Source organism: Macaca thibetana, chromosome 7 (genome assembly GCF_024542745.1).
Source record: "Macaca thibetana thibetana isolate TM-01 chromosome 7, ASM2454274v1, whole genome shotgun sequence".
Lineage (NCBI taxonomy): Eukaryota > Metazoa > Chordata > Mammalia > Primates > Cercopithecidae > Macaca > Macaca thibetana.
This window is the reverse complement of record NC_065584.1, coordinates 78,881,458-78,895,395: the sequence shown is the minus strand read 5'-3', so window position 1 is coordinate 78,895,395 and position 13,938 is coordinate 78,881,458. Positions and strand designations below refer to the sequence as shown.

Here is a 13,938-nt window from a genome sequence, read left to right as displayed (position 1 = left end):
ATGATATGAATTGATTAATACTGTCTCATAAATCTATAGCAATCACATAGCATTCTTTTTATATCCATATTCATGTTCACGAATGTTTCATAGGATTCTAAACTTTACATATTTACCACACAAAAGGCTTAGACTTTTATCCTTTCCCCCCTAAAATATCTAACCTTATATATATAGGAGTAATGTGACATTGCTTACTATTCTGTTTTTTATTCTTATTCATCTTATATTTCATTAAAGGCACAATATAGTATGTGCAAGAATTTGTGACTGCAATGTGATACTAATCTGAAAAGCTATCAACATCATTGCCATAAGTGCCAAGAATTAGTATAATCTGCTAAGATGCCATATATTGGCTATTTATGTCCTGAAAGTTTCAGTTAATTTATTTTAGTGCATATTTACTGAACACTCAATATGTGTTTAATGTGGGTTAAAAGTTAAACAAGACACCCTGTCCTCAGGATGCTACCATCTAGCCAGTAAAACATAAATCTCCACAAGTCTACCAGCTCTTGAAATCACAAGACTTTGGCAAGAAATATCAAGGTGTAAAGTCTAAAGAGTATCGAATTCTTATTTTGACTTAGCCATCAATTATTTGTCCATGAAGTTTTCCTCAATTTTATTCTATGTGATAAAAATAATATTTGTTCTCAAAAACCTTAAAATATTAATCAAGATGTATAAGGTTCTTGTACTTAGTACACTGAATATTTTAAGAATAGGGGTCAACATCAGGCCGGGCGCGGTTACTCACACCGTAATCCCAGCACTTTGGGAGGCCGAGGCGGGCAGATCACAAGGTCAGAATTTTGAGACCAGTCTGACCACCATGGTGACTGACAGCCCGTCTCTACTAAAAATCCAAAAATTGGCCAGACGTGGTGGCGCGTGCCTGTAATCACAGCTACTAAAGAGGCTGAGGCAGGACAATCTCTTGAACCCGGGAGGCGGAGGTAGCAGTGAGCCGAGATCGTGCATTTGCATTCCAGCCTGGGCACCAGAGTGACACTCCCTCTCAAAAGAAAATAAAAAAAGAATAGGGGTCAACATCAAATAACATATATTGAGCTCACTGGAAAAAAATGCTATTGATTCACAAATTATGCATATCATTATGTTTACAAGTCATTATTATATGCCTTATGTTACTATTTTAATGATGCAAGTTAACTAATATATGCAATAATAATGCAAATCACTGCTACCCACAGTAGAGGACTAGAAGACTGTCTACCATTTGGCAAAAATTATTTTTATTAAATCAAGGTAGTGGGGAAATCCTCACTAAAAAGTTAACAAAGACTTTAAGCTCTAAAAAAAAAATAGAAACATAATTAGGCTGCCATTATTTCTGTAAATGTGGTATGATAGGAAAGCTCAAGGAATGAAAAAACAGCAGGGAATGCAACTTAACCAACCTTAAAATATCTATGATATATTGTTTTTAATGAATAACATGGCTTTTATTGTATGATCAGAATTGAGCGCAAATGTTGTGGCTATTCAGTAAAAATAAGTGGCTGCCATTGCAACATACACATTTCATGGAGTATGTGTTACTTCATAATTAAAAGTGCCATAAAGCACTTACAGCACTAACATTATTTTAAGGGGACACATTGGAAGGAGATGGCCATATTAACAATTATTTTGTTATAGTCCTATCATGCAAATATCTTTTTCCTTAAGTTTATTTGAAATTCCATAGTTAACTTTGTTGATGGAAAACATGAGGCAAAAGGTTCTGTTTGTGGAAATAGAACGGAGTGTACATGAGGGGCAGAGTGTGTTTTGCTTGGCAGTTCTTTTGCTACCATTTTGTTTTTGTTTTTACTGCTTGAGGGCAGCAAATTGGCAGGTGCAAATAAGACTCTAGCTTGTTTCATACTGTATTTACAATCAGTTATTATGAGTTAAAATGTCTGTGGTGCATAGGGAATTAGGCACACAACTTCTGTTAAGAGTAAAGGAAGCTTAATGCCTAATTTCCAATGGGGCAAACATGTACTTCTTCAGCCTACTCTTGCAATAATTTCCAGTATTCATAAAGAATATATTATGGATTATTAGGGATTTTTCTGTTTGTGTCTTATTTTATAATTACATAAAGTTTGAAATTTTGAATGTACACATTTATATACATATTTGTATCTAAAATTCTAATACAGCATATAATTCCCCATAATAACAAAAACTGGAAGATAATGAATAAACATTACTCCACAATTAACTTGAGAGAAGAAGGAAGAGGGAGAGGAGAAGGAAAGAGAAAGAGGTTTCTCAATGTTAAATATTATTTGTTTTATGGTATCTGGATAGCATATTGCACTTTAATTTTTGAAAATAGCAAATAGATATTTGCCTATCTAATTTGATGTGAAACAGAATTGTTTTATAATATACTTTGCACTTCACTGTGATTTACATGTAGCACATGGCAAATCATGTGTCAGACACATAGCAACCACTAGCAAATAAAGCTTAATGTCACATGATGACACAGAAAACAAAGGTTATAATATTTGTGCAAATATTGCTTTTTAGCAAGGAATTTTCATGCCAATCAAAGGAGAGTAAGAATACTTTTATAAAACATTTAGAGTGAGTATTTCCACAAAACACTAATCTGTAGCAACTTTTTTGAGAGCTCCTGGAACAGGGCTCCCCGTTTCTGTATTTTCTCTGTGCATTCAGACAAAGAACCAAGACAATCTTGACTTAGAGGAAGAAGAGTGGAAAAGAATTATAGGAGGGGAGTATGAAATAAATAATAAATAAACAAGCGACTGTTGAATAAAACAATTAGTTTTGCCGCAGGCTTCTGCAGCAGCTTATGAATTCTTACCAGCCTTAGTTTACAGCTGTAACTTTAGGATATAATAGGAGATTGAATCTTATACAGGCAATGAAACAGATGATCAAATTCACAAGGGATTGTGTCAGGCTTTTTCCAGTACTAAAGAAACATATTAATCCTTGTCACTGTTTTCAGAAACGCTGTGACAGAAATAAACCTGTACTGTAACTTGGCCCTTTTAATGAGCTTCTGGAGTGTGGGCTTTCCACTCAGCACCTGAAAAACACAACAAAACACCTTTTATATTAAAGATGTGAGGTTTGCTGCTGGCTAAATTTGTACACAGAAGTCTATAAACCAGTGCTCAGCCAGCTGGGAAGCAAGAAAGCAAATTCAGATTCTGCCATGAACTTCACAGACCAATTATCTACTTGGAATCATGGGAGTTTAACAAACAAATACCAGCCCCTGCTGAGCCTTTTCAGGCCAGCAGCTTATGGGTGATTCAGTTGCATCCGAGGCTTTTAGACTGATCAATTCTTAATCACAAAGCGCAAAAATTATTCTCAGACTCATGTCAGTTTCTTTGGACACCTTTGTTAACAATCTGCTTCAAATCATTTTTTTTAAAAGAAACTGCAGACACTGTTTTTATTGACTCCCCACTTGTAAAATGTTTATAGCTTGTTAATTTATATTTACCCCTTTACTTTTGCCTGCAAATCAACATCACTTAGCACAGTTTGGTTACACTTTGTCCAAAGGAAATTACAGAAGCCTGCTATGGGGCTAAAATGAAGGAAAGCTGCGGAAAATCAATACACTGCTGATTAAACAGATCGTAGCAAATTCACGGCTGTATGCTACAGCATGGAGACATCAGTGTGATGCCTATCTAGCAGTTAATGTGCTTTCAGTCAGGTGAAGAAAATTTCAGAATAAGGCAAGATCACCCAGAAAAACAAGAACTACCTTACACAAGAATGCATGTGTTTATATGAAACCTACGTTTTGTATAAGGTAGCATTCCACATGAGGAATTAACGGGATACATTTATTTTAAGAAATAAAATGGTGTTATATCTTTATTATGTCGTTTACCCTGAGTATTGTGAAAGAAAACAACAACATTGCAAAATCATTTCTATTTGGTACCACAAGTCAAGTTGTTTTATCTTTTTATGGAATCTTAGGTTTATCAACATTTTCTTGTATAATTTCTATTTGACAATTTGGGAATAGTCAAAATGACTGAAAGAATGTTTGTAGAGGATATCCAAAAGTAATCATGATAGCCAATGAAAATAATCTAAGAAACTCAGAAAGAATCATTTTATTTCCCATTTTAGAGTAGAAAAATGAACATGAAATAAATCAGGTATAAAAAGAAAACGTAGTTCATGCATAATTAATTTTTTTAAAAAATGTGCTGGGAATGCATAATATTAACACAGCACAGTTATAAAGACAAACATTTGTTTTCTGAATCACAGACAAAGACAAGCATTTGGGTTACAAGGATGATTTGAGGTATCCTGGCTAAAGCAAAGGTACTCTGAGTTAAAGCATAAACTCTCATTTCCATGCTACCCAGTTCTTAGGTTCTTCAAACTTAATGCTTTGAGAACGGTAGGAAAATGAACATGTCCTGAAGCTGGTTAAGAGGTGGTACCTCCTTCAGTCCAACTTGAAGGACTGCATTGCATTGTACTGAGTGTGAAATAAGGAAAAACAACAAAAAAGTTTAAACACAATTTTTTAAAAAAATACAATAAGAGTAATTTTTATCTCAACATCTCATTAAGCTTTTTACTTGACAAAAATATTTATCCATTTATGTGTTATCTCTTTACCAAGAGTTTTGTGTTTTGTTTTGTTTTTTAACTTAATACACTGAAGGAAAGTTTGCAGCTATATTTATCATTGTTCATTCAAGATAACTAAGACTTTGATATGTTATGGTATTCTGGCAGATAAGTTTTCGTAGTAAATTCTTCTACTAAAAAAAAATACTTGAGAAAATTATGTTCTATACACAAGAGCCAACTTAAGTCTCAATCTCTGTTGTTTTTAATTCTCTCTTTTTCCAAATATCAAAGTCTTTCAAATGGTAACATGGTTAAGTTCTTTGCCAAATTTCATGTGTTAAAACGAAGGTGTTTTTGAGTCATCAAAGCTTATAAAAAGACCTTTAACAAGTAAACAGCTTTTCTCCTTTTTTTTTTTTTAAACTGGAAGATGTGGTATAAGAAAACACATTCATGGACACCATATGTGAACCAAGTTTCATACCAAGATTTTGAGATTTTTGAGAATTCCTAGAAAATGAGGGATTTAAATTTATAGTCTTAAGAGGTCCAGTCAGTAACACTATTTTCATATGTATCTATCTGTATGTGTATATATGAATATAGGTACTGTATATGTATATATAAATCTCAAGGTGTTATGCTTTGATTATTCTATATAAAATACTTGTTAATCTTGTTTAGGAAGAAAAACTGGACTAGGTCTTCAATAGTTCAGGAACCTGAAAAATAATCATTATTTCAGTATTTTAAAAATAATATCATCACTTTCTTGTATTATGATAAACTATCAAGTTTTTTCACATGTAAGATTAAAAAAAAGAGATCACTCATACTTAATAAAATAGTGTTTTGTAACACTAGAAGGGTAAAGCAATGGATATCAATGGAAATTAAAAAATGGTTTAGAAAATGTAGAAAAATATCTGTATTTTAAATTCTTATATGTTTGCTAGGTTAATTGTGTTCTTGTGGATGTACTTTCAGATTTTTTTCTTTGTGGCATCAAAGAAAACCTAAATTGAAGTGACATATTGGAATAGAAGGAGATAATGGAAGAAGGAAAGGCTGAATAATGTGAGTATAAACTTCCAAGCAAAAATTATTTTTTAAGTCTTACAATAGATGTACATATTTTTATATTTTTATAGTTTAATAACTTAACATTGGTTGTTTGTAAACATACTTTACTGAAAATCTATACACTCTATAATTCTGAGAGTTGGCAGGGGTTTGAATACTCTTTGGTAGAAACCCACTTTTTCTTATTAATACATGGTAATTTATCACCATTAAGTATATGATCCCTCTGGGAAAAAAAGCTGATGCACATTGCTCTCTAGACTATAATTTCAATGTTCATGATATTAATCTTTAATTAAATTATAGTTATTTTAGAAATGTATATCCTTAATTAAATTATACCATGCATATAAAGAAGAAATGACTATGTCACGATTGAAACATGTTTAAAAATATACTACTGAATTTTGAATGCTGTCTGTCATCTCCAAAGTATGACTAACTAGGCTTCAGAAATGACTACAAAGTCAACTGAAAAATTGCCAAGTAAGACTGGCTCTTTAAAGAACTGTGCATTAAAATTTTGGACAGTTTCTCAATTAAATCTAAATATACTTCTTATATTATATACAGTATTACATTTTTAAATTAATTGCCATACTCCCATTTGTTAAAGAATTTCACTCCATGGGAAAAGCAAAGTCTCACTAGACATGAATTTTACACTGCGCTAGATCAATCCCAATACCAGTAAATGGATATTATTAAACAGCATGGGGTAGTGCAAACTGGGAAAGAAAACTTGTAGTGTGCTGCCTTTGAGCAGACCTGGCTTGCATGCTGTGACAGGGCAATTGTCGACATGCTTTTTCATGCCAATCTGCAGCTTTTTCAACTCTAGATGCTATGGCAACCAGGGTTTAACAGACTAAGCAGCTAACAAGCTTCCCTGATGGAATTGTCTGGTTGTGTGATTGCCTTGTCTTAGGGAAAATATAAAATAGAATGAAGACGCTTGTGGACATTTGTCAAACTGATTATAATTTGGACAGTTGAATCATAATTGTCTGTTGTGTACCGTACAGTAGTGACATGCTATTTTCCACGTTCCTTGCAGAGCACACCATTGCATTCCCGCATAGGCTATGCTTCCCTTGGGAACAATGGGTCCTGGTTGCTGTGGGTTTGGTGCAACATGGCAGTCCACATCGCACACTAGATCATCTGGGAAAGAAAAAACAAGGAATAGTTCTAGTTTTTTTCTCTTTGAAAAGTCTTGTGTTTGATTTGAGCTATATTGGTATGAAATATAATGAATACAAGTTGATGTGAAAAGATATTTCTCTTTTATAAAATGTTCATGTTCATAGGGTAAGTTGTAAATCAAAATATGCAGGTGAATTAATTTGTTATTTATGATTGGGCATAATTTTAGTTCTTTGGGAATATTGATTTTTTAAATTTGCAACCACTTAAACATGTATTTGTGTCACCAATCATATGCATAATTTAAAACACTGAGAAAATAATCAAGCTTCTCTGATGGAATGGTCTCGTTTTAATATTGCCTTGTCCTATTGAAAATGAATAGAAGATACTCTCTTTATCATTTTAAATGATTAAAAGCCTACTAATAAAATTTAGGACTCTTTAAGCAGTCAAAGGCATTGTGTTTTCAAGATCATTTTATACCAAACTTTTAGTTTTTGCTTAGAAGGGATATATCTTTTAAAAAATTAAAATAATAAAAAAATTCCAATGAAAAGTGAATTATTATTTTTAAAAATCTGAATTCCATTTTACAGGCAGACATTTAAAAAATGAACTATTTTGCAGGACAACCTCACTAATTATAGAATATAGATTTTATAGGTTGTCATGAAACATATTATTTTGTACTTTCAAAAACATCTGTGTTATGTCTCGAAGATAAAACTTGATATTTTTAGAAGGCTCAGAACTGGTGGAAGGTTGTTAAGTTGATGGTAAGAAGATTTTAGCTAGTGCTTGGCCTCACGGAAAGGGTACACATGATTCCGTTAGCACACTCATCTGGACCACATCTCACCAACCACAGAGTTCTGCTTTTTTTTTTTTTTTTTTTTTATTTTGAAATACTTATTTCAAATACTTATTTAAATTTTGAAGCACTTCAAATTGGTGTCCTTGATTTGAGACAGTAGAATAGACCATCGTCCACATTGCCTTTTTAAAAAAAATCATCAAAATCATATACGATGATTTATGTCTAGATGGTGCGATTCCTAAAGCAGGCCCATTTCTAGTTTGAGAGATCTATTTATTTTCATAAACAGGTCTCAAAGTGAGAACAATGTCTTCTATGATGAGTGGCAAACACGGCAAGGGTAAGAAATGAATTGGGAACATTGTGCTCACTGCATAAAGAACATCTTCTAGACTAGGATGTAAAAAACCTATTGCAGAGTTATAGTGTACCAAAATTAATAACCTAGGAATCACCGCCAAGAAAACTTTATTCGATATTAACATTAATAATTTTTCACAAAATAGCTTTTAGTCACTGGGCTACCAGGTCTTCGCTTCTAATTCTATTTTAATTGTGAAATTAGCCTTCTTTATTGGGTACCTCTATGCCTGTCACTTTCCTGTTGTTAGCTCGTGTTACACCAGAGAAACCTTTGCTCCTTCTATTTCCTTGAAGAATATAACTTTTCCCCTACCCTTCAGGGAGCTTAACTGAGTCATATGCTATTTTAATATCATTTGAAGTTAAGGAAAAGCATATATTTTCAATGATAATGTGGAGTCTCAGTTTTCTTCTGAGTATCAAGACTACAGATTAGGAGAACGGAGATGAGGGATTCTGCCTTTGAATTCATTGAAACTCCTTTTTATTCAAGGGACTCAAGCTTAGAATGTGATAAATAGTAACTACTTTGGAGTTTAAAGAGCTATACCTGAAAGCAAAGGAATACTTTAAGTCACCATAGAACAGAGGTGAAAGTCAGGGTGCTTTATATTAGTTCAATGACGATTTTCCAGAGTATAAGAAAATTATAGTTGAAGGTGCAAGTATTTTCCTTCTTGTGTAAGAACTGAAAGCAAATAAGAAAGGGTATTTATTCCATTACTAAAGAAAATTTCAGCAAAAATGGGAGGCTGCCATGCCTTTGTGAAACATTTTGCTTTACACCCATTATTTGAAGTTATTATTTATCATCTAAAATAGTCAAATACTGATAACCCCATGTTACAGCTTAGAATAAAAGAGAAACCATGAGTTTATGGGATTACTCAAGAAGTTGTCAAATTATTAAAAGAGGCAAACATGAGTCTTAACCTTTCCTTTTTAAAAAACTTCCCATATTTATAATTTTTTTATTTGTCAAGACATGTAATACTTTATTATTTCTGTCACATTAAAATCAATTCTCCATTTTGAAGGGCTCCATAAAGCTACACCATCCATAGCATCTCCTGCAGTGGCTTTTCAGTGAAAACATCTCATCATACCCTTATTGAGATGGAATTAAAGTACTACATTACTTCATTTACAATGGAACTATTATATGGAAGTCATTAACATTTTAGTACAAATTAGTTTCTAGCATTATCATCTTGATAATATTACCAAAGTTCTACTTGGAATTGGACAGAGGGCTATGTCTGAATCCCCGCTTGGCCATAGACTTCTGCACAAAATTCATATCATGAGGGATCTGGGGGAATCTTCCTGAGAAAGAAGAGAATGGCATCCATAATGGTGGTGTGCCATCGCCCTCAAATGGCTTACGAGTCTCTGATTTCTGTGAGGTGAGCAGAGATAAAGTGAAACCCCTTCCTGGAAACAACTGAAGCTCTTCCTTGAGAACGCCAGAAGATGAACTTTGAGGAAAAGATGAAGTGTAAAATTAAATAAGCTCTTGCAACAATTTGAGTATTTGTGTACGTGTGACCATCTTATGGTCACAGGCAGGTGCAAAGGTGTTGTTTAGAGTTTGACTGATTTTTCCCTAAGCTGTAGTCGGACTGGGCTGATATTTAGATTACTGGACCTCCATCAACCAGAAGAGACTACTACTACATTGCCAAAAGTTGTGACTTTAAAAATTTCCCTGCTTAAGTTCCATATTTTCTCAGTGACAATGCATATTTTAAGCTGATTTTGTTTTTGTGTAAAGTTCTCAGTTGAACCAAGCTTTCTAAAAAAAAAAAAAAAAAAAGTATGAAAAAAAAGTGTTATTTTCCCCTAGTGTAGAGTAATTGCTCCTAGGATGTCTCCAAGTTTTCATGGCTACATAGTGCTCCTCAGCCTCCTGGCAGGTTCTCTTAAGAACAGAAGCTTCAACCCCTGTGGAAGGTTGCACAGATCACTGGAACTAAGTGATGGGGCAACGAATCGAAAATCCAGGCAAGGCATAGCACATTTGGAGTGATCCTGCCAGAGATGACAGGAGGGTGGGGAACACTGAAGGGAGAAAACTAGAGACACAGGGTGTGTGATCCCTCTGGGCAAGGCCACAGTAGTTACTATAAGTCTCTCTTTTTCCCCCCGAAGGCTTTCTATTCTATTCAAATTGGCCGCAGCATGAATAACAGAGTAACAATTACACATCCACATACAGGTTCAGAGATATTGAAGTCCGTTTTTGACATCTAGCTCTGAAATTTACCTACCCACAACATTGGGCTTCTTCCTGACATTCTTCTTCCTTTTAAGTGTCTAGGGGTTGAAAATAAAATCTTTTCTTACAGCCAGGGGTTGTGGCATGTCCCCATTGTTCTAGCTACTTGGGAGGATGAGGGGAGGATCCGCTGAGCCCAGGAGTTTGAGGCTGCACTGAGCGATGATCATGCCACTGCACTCCAGCCCGAGTGACAGGGCAAGACCTCGTGTCTAATACACTAAAATAACTCAGAAAGAATAACACATAAAAAGCACAGGAAATTACTTTAAAATATGTATAATTTTAATAATGGTATTTTCTTTTAACTTTCAGAACTCTTTTTTCTCCAAAGAACAAAAACAAAAAGAATGTAGCAATAATGGTAATAGTAATAGTAATAATCATGTTAGTGAAAAAAGCAAATGTCTGTTTAATACTATATTCCAGGTTCGCATTTGTTTTGCTGTTTTAATTTATTTAATCTTCTCAACAACCCTGAAAGATAAGTACTATTATTTGTATTATACAGATGGTAAGACTGAGGCACAGAAAACTTACTGATTTGCTTGATTTTACACTTCTAAGAAGTTTAGAACCAGTAGTTTAACCCAGGCTATCTTACTTCCAAATAAAAACTCTTTGGCCGGGTGCGGTGGCTCACGCCTGTAATCCCAGCACTTTGGGAGACCAAGGTGGGTGGATCATCTGAGGTCAGGAGTTCAAGACCAGCCTGGGCAACATGGTGAAACCCCGTCTCTACTAAAAATACAAAAAAATTAGCTGGGTGTGGTGGCACATTCCTGTAATCCCAGCTACTGGGGAGGCTGAGGCAGGAGAATCGCATCTCTATTTGCAAATAAGGAGACTGAGGTGTAAAGAAACTTTCACAAAAAAGTAGTAAGTAACTAGAAATGAGATTCTAACCAAGGTGTACCTAAATCCGTATCTTTCTCTGAAGGTTTATTTCAAAACCTAACTTATTTTCTACTGTAGAAATCAAAAATTGTGAAAATAAAAATTTAAATCTTTCTACAATATTATTTGTGGGAAAAAATGGAATAAGTTATGCTATTCGTGGTCCTATGGAGGTTGCATAAATTCAGTCTTTGAAGAAGTTATTTGAGAATGTGTGTGGTCTTTTTCAGCACTTCAACTCATAGTGCTCCATATCTACCTCGTATTAAGGGTGACAATGTATACATAACACATTTTTTAAAAAGTAATTTCTTTCACTATGGACTGATTTTGCTTTGGAGTCCAAGTACTGTTAATGAACAAAAGAAGTTTTAGTTTTTCAGCTATAGATAGTTCATCTCTTCCAGTATAAAACAGTTGTGGAGAGTGTAAAGTATTTACTATATTCTTTGATACTTATTTCTTCAGAATATGGAGCCTGATTCTCTTCCCTTGAGGTAGGCTTAGTGACTTGCTTCGAACAAAAGGAATGTGGTGAAATTGACAATGTGTATCTTCTGAAATTAAAACAGAAAAGCACTGTAGTTTCCTCTTTGCGCTTTCTCTGTATCATTCACTTTGAAGAAAGCCAAGTGCCATGTCATGAGCATACTCAAAAAGCCCTATAGAGAGGCCCATGTGGCAAGGAACTGAGGCCTCTACCCAATAACTAGTGAGGAAGTGAGGCCTCCTGCCAACAGCCATGTGAATGAGTTTTAAAGCAGATGTTGAAGCCTCAATTAAGCCTTCAGATGATAGAAGCCCTGGCTAAAATCTTACCTGCCATTCCATGTAAAACCCAGAGCCAGAACCACTAAGCTAAGCCGTTCCTGAATTCCTGACCTATAGATATTGGAGAAAATAAATGTTGTTGTTATAAGTCACTGAGTTTGGAGGTAATTTGTTGCACAGGAACACGTAATTAATACAGTAGTCTTTGTCAGCTAATATCCAGTCAATTCCAAAATCGAAATCCCTAACAGGGTTAGTTCTTCCAATATTCCTCAGAGGGTCTTTCTTTTCTCACCTCCTTTTCAATTTGGTATATGGCTACAGAGGAAAGCTTATGATGGAGGTGTTTTGAACTGTCTTCTGGTTATTCTTCATGGAATGAGAGGACCCGCATTCCACTTGGACTCTTTTCTTTTTTCACTGAAGTCCACTGAGGGATTGCTCTCATTTGAACATCATCCTGGAATCTGCACCTGTTGATTATTAACGTGGCCATTGCTTCCGGTCATAAAATACTTGCAACCTATAGTCTTTGCTGTGGCCCCACTTCTCCTTTTATCGACTTGTGTTTCCAGCAGTTGTGCATGTGGAACTTTGGATGTCATTCATAACAGGTATGGGCCCCAAGGAATCCGATGCTCCACCACCACCACAGATTATTATTAATTTGTGGCTCTTGAGGCACCATACTCTTCGGTGCTGTGTTTTATGTGGAGTTTCTCTAAGGTCTTTATAGTTTTCCTTGGCTACCTGAGGACCAAGGAACAAATTCGTTCACTGGGAATCTCTCAAAATTTTCTTTATTATAATTACAAAATATTGGAAGCAGCCTAAATATCCATATATAGAAAAGTCATTAAATAAGCTATGGCACACAATTGAGTGCTATGTATATTTTCAGAATATATTGTTATATGAAAAAAGCAAAATCCAAAACCATCTATACTATGTGAGTGTTCATCTAAGAAAGAAGGAGGTAGAACATAATATGTATTGCTCATTTGTGGAAAAGAACTATAAGAAGGATAAAAGAGAAACCAATGAAGTTAGTCACATATCGGGGCGGATGGGAAAGAGGTGAACGTAAGGGGAAATGGAAACACGGTACAGGGTTGGAGGAGAAACAACATTTTGTGAATGTATGTCTGTATAGCTCTTATTTTAAAACCATGGTATTACCTCACATACTACTCCCCCTTGTACTCTCCCCCAGTTTAACATTACAGGGTTCATTTTAGTCTCTTCCCATTCTCATTTGTAACCTCATTCTCTGACAGTCAGAAACAGGGCTCTTGTTATTTACATTATATTTACTTACTTGTTTGAGTGATAGAGGAATCTCAAAAGCCCACAAGAACAAAATTTAAAGAGCTCCCAATGGTAATAGCTGGACCAATTTGGAACAACTTAAATAATGCTAGATTTGGATTATGACTCATAGAATAAAATAAAGATCATTACTTCATATAGATATAAATATATAAATGAAAAAGTAAATTAGTGGGAGAGAAGGCACAGGCCCCTTTTGTAGTAGAATATAAATTAATAATGTGGAAGGAATACCGAAAATAAAATCACTACTGAGCAAATACCACAGAAATACATATCATATCTATCTGTCTGTATATATATTGTTCAAACCATCAGCAGATGGTAAAATTTATGAGTGACGAGAAACAGGATATTTACACAGTTTCAAAGTATTTTCTCACAAGATATTTATTAATTGTGAAGGGAAAATATTAGCATTACAATAGAGAAACCTGGTAGACAATATTTAGTCAAGTGATTAGCATTAACATTACTAGCAATGAGATATTATGACATCATATGTCTCATGATATGATGTACTGAGAATGGCATTACATCACTTCAGTTTTATTTTTGCCAAAAAAGAATAACCACAATCTAATTATGAGAAAACATCAGATTGACACAAATCGAGGGATATTCTAAAAAATATCTG

The 13,938-nt window shown here is 34.4% G+C and overlaps 1 protein-coding gene across 1 annotated transcript in view; it reads left to right on the top strand.

The window, feature by feature from the left end:
* LOC126959391 (uncharacterized protein encoded by LINC01551-like) overlaps positions 1 to 5,637 on the top strand; it is a 105,474-nt gene extending 99,837 nt beyond the window's left edge. Inside the window, exon 3 of the transcript XR_007727520.1 lies at positions 5,602 to 5,637. The gene's annotated coding sequence lies outside the window, so the exon portion shown is untranslated. The remainder of the gene's footprint in view (positions 1 to 5,601) is intronic.
* Positions 5,638 to 13,938: the final 8,301 nt, after the last annotated feature.